At 41.0% G+C, this 13,249-nt stretch overlaps 1 protein-coding gene across 5 annotated transcripts in view; it reads left to right on the forward strand.

Moving 5' to 3' along the window:
- Nucleotides 1-13,249, forward strand: part of PHACTR1 (phosphatase and actin regulator 1) — a 270,634-nt gene that overhangs the window by 208,324 nt on the left and 49,061 nt on the right. The window lies entirely within an intron of this gene.

Genomic DNA, 13,249 nt, shown 5'->3' on the forward strand with positions numbered 1-13,249 from the left:
AGTGAAATAGTAATCAAATGTTATGAAACAGCTGTTCCTTTTGCCTAGTTGGAGAACTGGGCCAGATGTCTTCTTTCATTTTTTTTTACCACATTGGCTCTTCAGTTACTACACTTCTGTCATATTACAATCAATAATAATTAGCAACAACATAAAGTAAAATACAGTAGCGTACCATTACAAGGTTTATTTCCATTTTATGTTACCAGAATGTGATATTCAAATCAGTGAGCAGTTGAGTTCTGAAGATGTCATTGCACTTCGTACTTGAAAAGTGCCAATTTTTTAAAAAGCCATTCTTTATTTGAATCCCCAGATATGGTTGACAAATAAAGGTCTGGTGAAAAAAAGAGCCCACAGGCCTAAGAAATGCTTGTGAACAGCTAGTCTCAGAATATAAATTCCCTGGTAATCCATTCATTTTTTAAAAAATTGTAGGAAATATTTCATCTTGGCATATACATACTGTGTGTGTGTGTGTGTGTGTGTGTGTGTGTATGTTGTATTTGTACTGATAAATAAATAAAGGGAGACTAGTATAGATCTATTTCGAGCTAATTAGCTCTCATCAGCTAGCCATACCCTTACTGGGATTCGAACAAAAATATGGTTTTCTGCCTGCATGGTCTTCTGTGATAAGCCAAAGGACAGAAAGAGGGAGTAGTGACCTTCCTCCCATATTTAGGCATACCAGGGGTTGTAACACAAATACATATACATATACATATTCATATTCATATTCATATACATATACATATACATATACATATACATATACATATTCATATACATATACATATACATATACATACATACATACATACATACATACATACATACATACATACATACATATATATATATATATATATATATATATATATATATATATATATGTTTGTGTTGTATTTGTGCTGATAAATATATAAAGGGAGATTAGTATAGATCTATTTCAAGCTATTTAGCTCTCATCAACCAGCCATACCCTTACTGGGATTCAGTGACGTGCGGTGAGGGTTATGGCTGGGGAGGCTGGTGACGTCATCAGGAAGGCGGGGAATGGGACCACGTGTGCGGACCACGTGTGCAGACCACGTGGTCTCGTTCTCCGCCTTCCTGAGTGAACATTAAGGGGACCGCGGCGTAGCATTACTTCCTCTACCGGCACCAGTCCCTTTCACCCCGCTCAAGCCTTGCCGCCTGCAGCCACCGCCCGCCCTCACTGCTCCTTTCGTTGCTTGCCCGCCCGCCTCTAAGGCACGCCAAAGCCTCCTTCGTTCCCCCCCCCAGCGCGCGCCCTTTTTATTTCCCGCGACACCCCCCCCATTTCGGGAAAGCTTTCCCCATTGCCTGGGGGTTGAGGGGGGCGGCTCCTCTCCCCCCACTCCCTCCGTCCCTGCCTCTCTCCTCAGCCCCAAAGCTCCGTCCGCGCGACTCACTTCCAAGGCGATGGCTGCTCCATCCCGCTCCGGCTCTGGAAGCAACCGAAGATCAGGCTGCGTCGCTCGCTCGCTCGCCGGACTGCTTCGGCGCCATTCTGGCTCCCTTCGTCCATCCGCGCCCGGGAGATGCGGAAGCAGTCCGGTGGACGAGTGACCGAAGATCTCGCTGCCTCGCTCGCTCGCTCGCCGGACTGCTTCGGCGCCATTCTGGCTCCCTTCGTCCATCCGCGCCCGGGAGATGCGGAAGCAGTCCGGTGGACGAGTGACCGAAGATCTCGCTGCCTCGCTCGCTCGCTCGCCGGACTGCTTCGGCGCCATTCTGGCTCCCTTCGTCCATCCGCGCCCGGGAGATGCGGAAGCAGTCCGGTGGACGAGTGACCGAAGATCTCGCTGCCTCGCTCGCTCGCTCGCCGGACTGCTTCGGCGCCATTCTGGCTCCCTTCGTCCATCCGCGCCCGGGAGATGCGGAAGCAGTCCGGTGGACGAGTGACCGAAGATCTCGCTGCCTCGCTCGCTCGCTCGCCGGACTGCTTCGGCGCCATTCTGGCTACCTTCATCCATCCGCGCCCGGGAGATGCGGAAGCAGTCCGGTGGACGAGTGACCGAAGATCTCGCTGCCTCGCTCGCTCGCTCGCCGGACTGCTTCGGCGCCATTCTGGCTCCCTTCGTCCATCCGCGCCCGGGAGACGCGGAGGGAGAAATGTTGTCGGCGCCTCCAGATGACGAACCAGTCGCTTGCTTTCGTCATCGGGAGGCCGATAACATTTCTGCCTCCATGTCTCCCGGGCGCGGATGGACGAAGGGAGCCAGAATGGCGCCGAAGCAGTCCGGCGAGCGAGTGAGCAAGGCAGCGAGATCTTCGGTCACTCGTCCACCGGACTGCTTCCGCATCTCCCGGGCGCGGATGGACGAAGGGAGCCAGAATGGCGCCGAAGCAGTCCGGCGAGCGAGGCAGCGAGATCTTCGGTCACTCGTCCACCGGACTGCTTCCGCATCTCCCGGGCGCGGATGGACGAAGGGAGCCAGAATGGCGCCAAGACAGTCCGGTGGACGAGTGACCGAAGATCTCGCTGCCTCACTCGCCGGACTGCTTCGGCGCCATTCTGGCTCCCTTCGTCCATCCGCGCCCGGGAGATGCGGAAGCAGTCCGGTGGACGAGTGACCGAAGATCTCGCTGCCTCGCTCGCTCGCTCGCCGGACTGCTTCGGCGCCCGGGAGACGTGGAGGCAGAAATGTTGTCAGCCTCCCGATGACGAAAGCAAGCGACTGGTTCGTCATCCGGAGGCGCCGACAACATTGCTCCCTCCGCGTCTCCCGGGCGCGGCCAGACGGATGTATATAATATTATATATAGTATATAATATTATATACTATTATTCCATGAAGAGAGGTGAGGCCCTGCCTCCCCTGCCTCTAGTGACCGCACGTCACTGCTGGGATTAGGTGATGAGAGCTAAATAGCTTGAAATAGATCTATACTAGTCTCTTTATTTATTTATCAGCACAAATACAACACAAACACAGCAAAGGCAACATTAAAAATAAAAATATGGTTTTCTGCCTGGATGGTCTTCTGTAATGAGCTGAAGGACAGAAAGGGGGAGTAGTGAGCTCCCTCCCATATTTGGGCATACCAGGGGTTGTAACACAAATATATATATTATTTATATATCTCCCTTTATTTATTTATCAGCACAAATACAGCACATATGTGTGTGTGTGTGTGTGTGTGTGTGTGTATGTTTGTGTTACAAACCCCTTTATTTATTTATCAGCACAAATACAACACACATATATGTATGTATGTATGTATGTATGTATGTATGTATGTATCTATGTATGTATCTATGTATGTATCTATGTATTTTTTTATTGAATGTTTTAATCTTTAAAAACAGTAAAAAAGACACAACAAGGAAAAAAACACAATAAAACAAAACAAAACACGGAACATAGATAACAATATAGAGTAATTTTACAGCTTTCAATATCGGCTTTCCTGCCTAGCTTTTATAATTCTCCCTTCTGCATTGCCTTCCTATTACTATAACCTTGTCCTATGATGTAATAAGCATAATATAAACACTCAACACAAATATTCATTATTTGTATCTCCATCTATTTGTATTCTCTATTTCCTGTTTTGGCTTCTGATTTCTAGCCACTTGTATATTTTATTCCATACATTATAGAAGTCCGATTCTTCTCTTTCTTTTAGTTCTATTGTCATTTTGTCCATTTCTGCACACTCAAGTATTTTCCTGATTGTAGTTTCATCTGAGGGTGTATTAATTTTTTTCCAATTTTGTGCGAAGGCAATCCTGGCTGCAGTGAGTATATGTATGACTATGTATTTAGATTGTTTGTCCATTTTTTGATCCAGTAGTCCTAATAAGAATGCTTCTGGTTTGAGTTCTATTTTTCGCTCAGTAATTTCTTCTAACCACTTTCAAATTTTGCACCAGTACTTCCTTGTGATGGGGCATGTCCACCACATGTGATAAAATGTTCCAGGCTTGTGATTGCATTTCCAACAATTAGGGGATAAATTTGGGTACATTTTGGGCAATCTCGCTGGAGGCAAATGCCATCTATAAAACATTTTATAGAGATTTTCTTTGTAAGCTGCTGCCTTCGTAAATTTATAATTTCTTTCCCACAGTTTATCCCATTTTTCTAATTCTATATTGTGGCCAAAATTTCTTCCCCAGCTAATCATTGTCTCTCCTTAGGAGACATTCTTATTTCTTTTATATGTGTTATAGTTTTCTCCAGTGCAATGACATAGCTCACTTCCGGCCATTCCCCACTTTGCCTTAGTTCTGACATGGCCTGTCCTGATTCTATTCAGGTGGCTCCATATTTTGGGAGGCAACTGCATTCCTGGAAGTGGTTTTGTTGGATCTGTGTGATCTGTTTTGTTATAGTTATTAAAAGTCACCCATCTTAATTGCTATTTTTCATCTATGTTGCAAGACTGTGGTATGTTATTCCAAATTGGTTTCCTAGATTTAAGCTTGGTGAGAGGTAGAGGTAGACCAGTGGTGGGTTGCAGGTGGTACGCCCCGGTACAGGCATACCGGAGCCTGCCCGGACCACTGGGTACCGTTCTGGTACGATGCTCCGGAGGGCTCGCCCGCCCGCCTGAGCTCCTTACCTGTGCTTTAAGCCTTTGGCGCTTCTGCGCACGCACATGGCACGTACGGCGCCTGTGTGACACTCTGCCGAGCAGCTGGAGCGTCTCAGAGGCTTGCAGAAGCATCGCAGGCAAGTACGACGCATGCGCGGGCTGTGCACATCCATGTGGGTGATCCTGAAATCGGGAACCCACCACTGAGGTAGACAGTCTAATATTTTATGTATTGGAAGATCTCTAGGAGTCACTTAGGCTTATCAGCTACCTGCAGTGTAATTTTACATATGCCTACTTAAAAGTAAATCCCACTTTACTTTCAGATTACGACAGTGACTTCTAAAATGCAGCATGAAATCTGTGCTGATGTAAAGGACCCAAATTGTGGCTTGAAGCTGTTCTGTATTATTTGGACCATTGGTAGCATCACCAGACAGGGGATGTATACGCTGGAGGATTACTTGATAGTGGAAAATTAGCAGAAAACCTCTGCTGCTGTCTATTGAGTATCTTAATTTTCCAGGTGGCCTGATACCCCTCATTGAGATTAATCCAGGGGATATGATTGGGATAGCTATTTTTAGAACATCCTAATGTGGCTTGCTTTGCAGTTAAGAACTACTGATTAAACACATAATGTTCTTGCTATTCAACCGAGTAAAATATGATGTTTCTCACCTTGCTCCACACTTGTTTGAAACTCAGATTAGGTTTCTCTTTTTTAAATGCAACCTGTCCTTTCTATGTTTTCTTTCTTCCTTAATAGAAATATCTATTAATGGAAATGTGAAAATACCTGAAATGGGTTTTGTAAGCAATTCATCACATTGTCATGATGTTTGCTCATTCTTACTTTCTTTTGTTATATCTTTGTTGTTTGTTTCTTTTAATTTGCTAGTCCTCTCATCTGGTCAGAGTGTCAATGGCAATGATTTTTTTTCTCTGTATGCCTGGAACATTCGGTTAGATATACACAAGTTTTCTGATGGAAATTGCAAATGAAAGAAACCTACATTGACACTGATGGATGACTTTGAAATCTGGATGCATGGGGAAATCTGTTCACTAGGTTTGAAGCTTAGTTGACACAAATAAGTGGGAAAACTGAAGATCTCTCTTTCTAGAGAGATTTTGCTGGCCCAGATCCTGCCTGCAGCTACAAGTTTCAGCGGTGACATCATCCCCATTTATCAGGGATATCTTCGGGACTTTATATCTCACCAGAAATCTTGATTGACAAAAAATAAGTTAACTACTATGAAACAGTTCGTGAAATTGATTGATGCAGCATTATTTTAAGCTCAATGTAGGTCAGCATAAGACAGGACTAGCCAAACAATTGCACAGCTTTCTCATAACAGAATGTGTCAGGCTCAAAACCAAGAATGACATGTGTCAATTATTTCATACTTATTGTTTCGTATGTATAGACAAAATCTTCCCAAATTGAGCACTGCATCAACAATGAACTTGGGAGGAACTGCCTTCATCCTCTTTCTCCCACACATAAGATCATGGATCATGTCCATGATCATGGAGTTGCCTCCTACTCCTCTGGAATGCCCCTTCTCCTTCCTGGGAATCCATATTGTTATTACAATCTACGACAAAACCCAGTATTAATATTTTTGACTTCTTTATCATTCTGGGGGGAAAAAAGGTTGTGATGTTGCCACATCTTGTGCCCCACTTTACAAGCTAAGAAGAAGAAGATGGAATTGAACAATTCCTTGAAGTAGAAAAAAAATCTACTTCCTGTAGAAAATTGTTTGTTTGTTTTGTTTGTTTGTTTTGTTTTTATTGGATTTATATGCCGCCCTTCTCCCAAAGGACTCAGAGCAGCGTACAACATTAAAAAACACACATCCCAAAAGTTAAAAAGAAATTAAATACATATCCCCCCCAAAAAAACCCCAATTTATAAGACAATACATTTAAAAATGAGTTAAAATTAACAAGCCAGGCCGGCTTGCTGGAAAAGCCAACTTTTTAGGGCGCGTCGGAAGGACCGGAGGTCAGGGATTATGCGAAGCTCCGGGGCCAGCTCATTCCAGAGGGAAGGCGCTCCCACAGAGAAGGCTCTCCCCCTGGGGGTCACCAGCCGACACTGTCTGGCCGACAGCACCTTGAGGAGGCCAACTCTGTGGGATCGTACTGGACGGTGGGAGGCTACTGGTGGCAGTAGGTGGTCTCGCAGGTTACATGTTCCTTTAATTATGGGTTAAGGAAAGGAAAACTAGAGGTACATTGTCATTTTCAGCTACAATTCCAAATCTGTTATCATGTCTCCTTCCAACTACAATGGCATAGTTCCGGTGGTTGTAATAGAGATGGTAATCTCCAGCCCTCAGTAGAAAATGTCATCCATCTGGCTTCCTGCGATGATGGCACTGCTACAAATTGAGGGAGAGCTCAAAGACATGCTTGTGATTTCTCACAAAAAAAGAAAAGAAAAGAAAAAACATTTGCAGTATACATGGCCTACCCACTCCCTTTTATTTTGGTTGACCTTTAAGCCTGCCTAGGTTTAGTTAAAATGACTTTCTTTTGTGTCTTATGGATAAACATCTTTTGTTTTATCAGGAAATAATATAATTCAATATCCCTTTTCAGTTTGCCAATGCATAATTCATTCTGGGATTTCTATCCAATCTAAAGACTTCGCTTTTCAAGAAAATACTTTCTTCTTAAACAGATTTTCAGTGTATGAAAGATCTATATGTTCCTAATTTGAAGTTTCTCAATGCATTTCCCTCTTTTAGCTAAGGTTTCTAGCATCGCTCAGATGCTACTGATTTGCAATGAAATGTATTTATCTCATTTTTCTTTGAGAACTACATTAATCTATAAGTTAATGTAAGGGAAATAACCAAGCATATAACAATCAAAGGCTTATATTTAAATGCAAAGATACATTGCTAAAATCTGCCAATTGGCATTGAGACTTACTATATAGTTGATTTGTAAAACTATCTGAAAATAACACCTGAAGATGTAGATTAGAGGAAAAACACTTTATTAAGTTAATTCTAAAGATGAGAAAATATTTGTTTCCATGTTTAGCCTCATTGTATTTGATATTAAACATCAAGACATTATTTAAATCAAAAGTAAATACAATGTAGTTTTAGTCTGTAAATTCCCTTTCACTGAAAACATAATAATACACATACTCACTGCAGCTAGGATTGCTTTCAGACAAAACTGGGGGGAAAATCAATACACCCATAGACGAAACAATAATAAGAAAAGTACTTGAATGTGCAGAGATGGATAAAATGACAATAGAACTAGAAGAAAGAGAAGAATCAGATTTCTATAAAATATGGAATAGAATTTATAAGTGGCTAGAAAACAGAAGCCAAAACAGAAAATAGAGAATGTAAATATAATGGTGATATAAGTATTTAATATTATTGTAAGTGTTAGTAGTACTGTTATTATATTATTGGACAATGTAAAAATTAATAGGAAGACAATACAGAATGGTGAACTATAAAGGCTAAACATGAAAGTTGATACAGAAGGCTATATAATTACTTTATATTGTTATGTATTTTTTGTTTCTTGTTGTGTTTTTCTTTCTGTTTTTAAAGATTAAAATGTTTAATAAAAACATAGAAATCTAGTTTGTTGTATTGGTTAAAGTACTGGACTACAAACTGGGATATTGGAGTTCTTGTCCCACCTAGACCAGGGAATGGACCAGTCACTCTCTCAGTCCTAGGAAGGAGGAAATGGCAAATCACTTCTGAAAACCATGCCAAGGAAGCTGCAGGGACTGGTCCATTTAGTCATGGGGAATCAACACTGGCTTGAAATAGAAGAAGAATAAGGAGGAGGAGGAGAGATCTCAATGGGGGAGGGAACTTTATGGTAGCTTGTGTTTCCCTGCAGAGAGACCAGCCCTTATTAGAAGGAAATCTGAAGTTGCTCAAATGATACATAAAGTCAGGTTTGTTTATGTTTTCATGATAATCTTCTGCCAAAAATTAATGTACCAGGCAGCCCTCTTACCAAATGGTAAATGTAGAAAACTCTTACTAAGCAGTGAAGTTTCCCACCTTTGCTAAAATGCAGATCATTTTTTCATTAACACAGATTCAACAAACTTATAGCTGGCCAGTCAGTGAATAAGTTGTGCTGCATATTGGCTCATTACTCTTAAACATTTTGATGTTGATGGGAAAAATATTACAACATCATAGAATTGAAACTGTTCATATTTTCTTATTATTATTATTTTTTATTATTATTATTATTATTATTATTATTATTATTATTATTATTATTATTATTTCTGATGTGTGCACATGGATTAAGAGTGTTGATGTAGTGATTTAGCTAATTTTTGGTAAGGAAGCATAGCTTTCTCAGCCACTATATCTGGGCTTCTGGTCAGATACACCACTGGCTTTGCGTCTGATTAGATGTATACTGCAGGTGAAGGATTAACGCCTAGGGCCGGGATGGCGAACCTATGGCACGTGTGCCACAGGTGGCACGCTGAGCCATTTGTCAGGGTACGTGAGGTGTTGCACTGTCAGCTGGCCAGCGGCATGTGCGCACTGGCCAGCTGACTTCAGACTTCTTTTCAGACCATTTTTCGCCCCCCCAGGCTCCAAAGGCTTTATAGGAGCCTGGGGAGGGCAAAAACAGCCTCCCCCCCCCCAGAGCCCTCCTGAAGGTCCCTGAAGGCTCCGGAGGACTAAAAATGGCCCTACGGAAAAACCGGAAGTGACTTCCGGTTTGCTCATAGGGTCGTTTTTTCCCCCTCCAGAGCCTTCAGGGAAGCCTTCTGAAGGTCCGTGAAGGCTCAGGAGGGCTAAAACCGGCCCTACGAGCAAACTGGAAGTCTGTTCCCGTAGGGCTGGTTTTTTGCACTCCGGAGGCTTCAGGGAAGTTCCTGAAGCCTCCGAAGTACCTCCGGGGGGGTGGAAGAGGCTGTTTTCACCCTCCCCAGGCTGCTATAAAGCCTCTGGAGCCTGGGGAGGGTGAAAAAAGCATGCCAAAAATGTGGGGGAGCACTGGTCATGCACGCTAGGGTCATGAGCATTGCATTATGAGTGTGGCACGCCCACGCATGACCCCCCTGTGCTCCCCCGGCTTTTGGCACGTGAGCCAAAAAATGTTTGCCATCACTGGCCTAGGGACTAATGGACATATACTCTTTCCTGAAACTGTGGCTGCTTAACTGAGGTATATTCTAGAAGGAAGAATATATCTTACTTATCACTTATCACTCATTTTTCTTGAAATCCATATATGACAGAGACAATAACAGTGGCTTTTTCTGAGGTCGCATATAATTTTGGACATTGGTGTAGAAAAGTATTGGCATGGATGTTTCGCTTAGAAGTTCTGTTTGGGTAAATATTTAGTAGAATCAAATGAAGGAAGCAAAATCATATGAAGATCAGCAGAATCAGTCTGGAGAGCTATTGCAGGTTGATATGAAGTATTAAAAAATGGTCAAGGAAATGAAACATGGTTGGATTGGTTAAACTTTAGGGAGGACAATGAGACAATAACATTGTAAAAGACTTTAAGAGTGCTAAAAGGAGTTATTCATGGCACTACTATCCCACACTCAATTTGGATGATATGTGTGGTGCTGGTTTTCTTGACAAAAGAACGAGAAATCAAAATCGCTATTGATGCCTGACAGATTCACAGAAGCAGTGCACCTGTTTCTCAGTGGGACTTAATACTTCAGTGATAAATTCAGCAGGCCTGAATCTTAAGAAACCCTTTGAACAATGTGTGTAATTATCTCTTGCAATGAACAGGAAATAAAGAGATTTGCAAATTTCCTAAAAGGTCACATTTTTTTAAAAAAAAATCCTTTGATGTGAACTGGCACCAGTAGGTGTATATATATATGCTACAATAACAACTAAACTGTGACCTTATTTGACATTTAATGCCTGAGGGAAAATTGACAGTTATTGTATAGACTTTTTCCTATGAAATAAAAAAATATACAAAACGTAACTACAGCATCACAAAAGTGGTGATTTGAAAAATTCTCTTTTAAAATTCAGCCCCTCAGGGAAGGAAACTTCTAGTAAGGCCAGAAAAGCATTTGAAAAGTACTCACCAAGCATGTTCATAGAAGCAAAGCTTCTCTCCTGCTACCTCTGCAAAGCTCAGCACTGCTGCTAAGAGAGATTTCCTAGGTCATTTCTGCAAGTCTGCATTCTTGTTCTAGCTCCTGCCTGATAAATGCATAGTTTTTCATATAATGAAAAATCCCACTTTTAAATATATAATTCAAAATCACATTCCAATCTTCAAGTCATATTAATGTTCCCCAAACCATATTAACAAATATAGGGATTTGAAAGCCAAACAGAACAATGCCACATCATATATGTAAGTGCCTTGTCTATTAGTAATTAACTCCTCTATTTACATGGAAGTTTCAAACTATGATTGCCCTAAAACAGGCATGTCCAAAGTGCGGCCCAGGGGCCAAATGTGGCCCTTTTTCAAATTTCAAGCGGCCCGCAGCCTCTTCTCCCCACTGGAGTTATTTGTTTAGTCTTTCATAAAATACCGTATTTTTCGAAGTATAAAGATGCATCTTTTCCCCTCAAAAAAGAGGCTAAAAATCTGGTTGCATCTTATACACTGAATACAACATTTTGTGCCTCCCAAAACTCTGCCCCCTTCACCAAAATGGCTGTGCATAGCCTTTAGGAGGTTTTCAGAGTGCTCCTGGGGGCTGTGGAGGGCATAAATGAGCAAAAAACGGACCATTTTTTGCCCAACTTTGCCCCCCCCCCAGCCCCCAGGAGCACTCTAGAAGCCTCTTAAAGGCTATTCATGCCCTTTTTAAAAAAAAGGCCCATTTTCATGAAAAATGGGCCATTTTTGGGAGAGTGCAAAAACTTTTTTTTTAATTTGCCTCTTCAAAATCTTGGTGCGTCTTATACTCTGAAAAATACGGTAGTCAATTCGCATTTAATGTTAAGGGTTCAAAGAATGTCAGGCTGAATGATCGGCCCCACACATTTTCACCTCACCAAATCTGGCCCTCCTTGCAAAAAGTTTGGACACCCCTGTCCTAAAATGTAAGTTTATGATGTGAATAATGATCAACCTTTGATTTCTGTCCAAGACTTTTTAGATATATCTTGTTGCCGTTAATACTAGAATCATAGTAGAATTTTTGTTGTAATGAAAAAGAAGCCAAGTCTCTGCCAAGATATCAGAGGGACTACTAGATAATATAACTTATAGTGCTTTTTGCATGATTGCTACTTATTTCAGATTCTTTAAATCTTACGTTTACAATTAAAATGTTCTTTCATTCAGGATTAAAGATAGACACATCCAGCATTTCCAAAGTTGACATTCTAAAGGTCTTTAATATCTTGGAAATAGTTAATTAGTCAATGAGTTGATTACAAAGTGAGGTTTGGTAACATAGTGTGCTGTAAAAGTCTTCACTATGGTTGCAAGCAAGATGACTAATCATGACATCTCTCGGTACTCAAATTGGCAAAAAGCCACTGTCCTGAGGTCTGCTCATGTGGAGCAACAGTCCAGAACACATGTGGGTTTTTCTTCATCCTCTTTTTATCCTGAGAGGTTCCATGGAACCAATTCGCTCATCAGTTCCTTGCTGTTTGCCACAGTCACCGATTCCACTTTTTCAGAGTTTTCTTCAAAAGTTCACCATAACTCCTCTGGATATCCAGACGTCATAGAACATATTTCAGACATTCTATATTGAATTGAATAACCTGGAGTAATTGTATGTGCGCAAGACCTTGAGAGACAAGGCAAAGAAATACTGCCTATGGAATGGTCAAATAAGAGAAGGCATACACACACACACACACACACACACACACACCAGCTTTTCAGGCTGTAAAGGAGACACTAGCAGGGGAAAATTTGTCATTTTCCCCTTCTGATCTATTTGGGAAGAATAGGTGTTATTACACAATATTAATACATTTTGACATAAAATATTCATAATGATCAATAATATATAAAATATCATTAGCATATAATAACTCCAGCTGAAATTTTATTCTTAGAGTGCCCTTATTAAAACAGAGCAGAAATTCCAAGATCAGGTTCACTATATGAGTTAATCAAGATCTTCCTTGAGAAATAGAAGGGGTGAAGTGATGATTGGAAGAGAAATCAAGATATTATGAAAAAATGCTGGTCAAAGGATTAAAATACCAGTTATTTTCTTTAAAAAAACAAAGCCTATTAGTTCCTGAATAGATAGACATAAGCAGCTTCTTATTTGTGTTCAGAAGAACCATATTATTATTATTATTATTTTTAATCAATAATTCTTCTTAATGATTTCCTTTCTGCTAATTTTCTCAGTACTGGAAATTTAAACCTTAAAAATTAGAAGTGATTTATTATTAATTTGTTTATTAAAATAGAATCATTCATGCTGAATTATTTGTCTTTTCTTGGAAATCAAAATAATATTACTGTGTTATTGTTAATGCAGTTTCAGTTGAGACTCTAATAATTTACCAGGTCTTTTTCCTCACTAATCTGAGCAACTTTTGTCTCAATTGAATTGATTAATAAAAAATTCAATTGCAACGTTTTTTGACTGAAAGCATCAAGTATTTGTTTTAGGTCCAAAAAGTTTTAATTCACAGATAAATATGTGTAAAGACAGTTATTCTTT

Source organism: Natrix helvetica, assembly GCF_964273705.1.
Source record: "Natrix helvetica genome assembly, chromosome: 4".
Taxonomy (NCBI): domain Eukaryota; kingdom Metazoa; phylum Chordata; class Lepidosauria; order Squamata; family Natricidae; genus Natrix; species Natrix helvetica.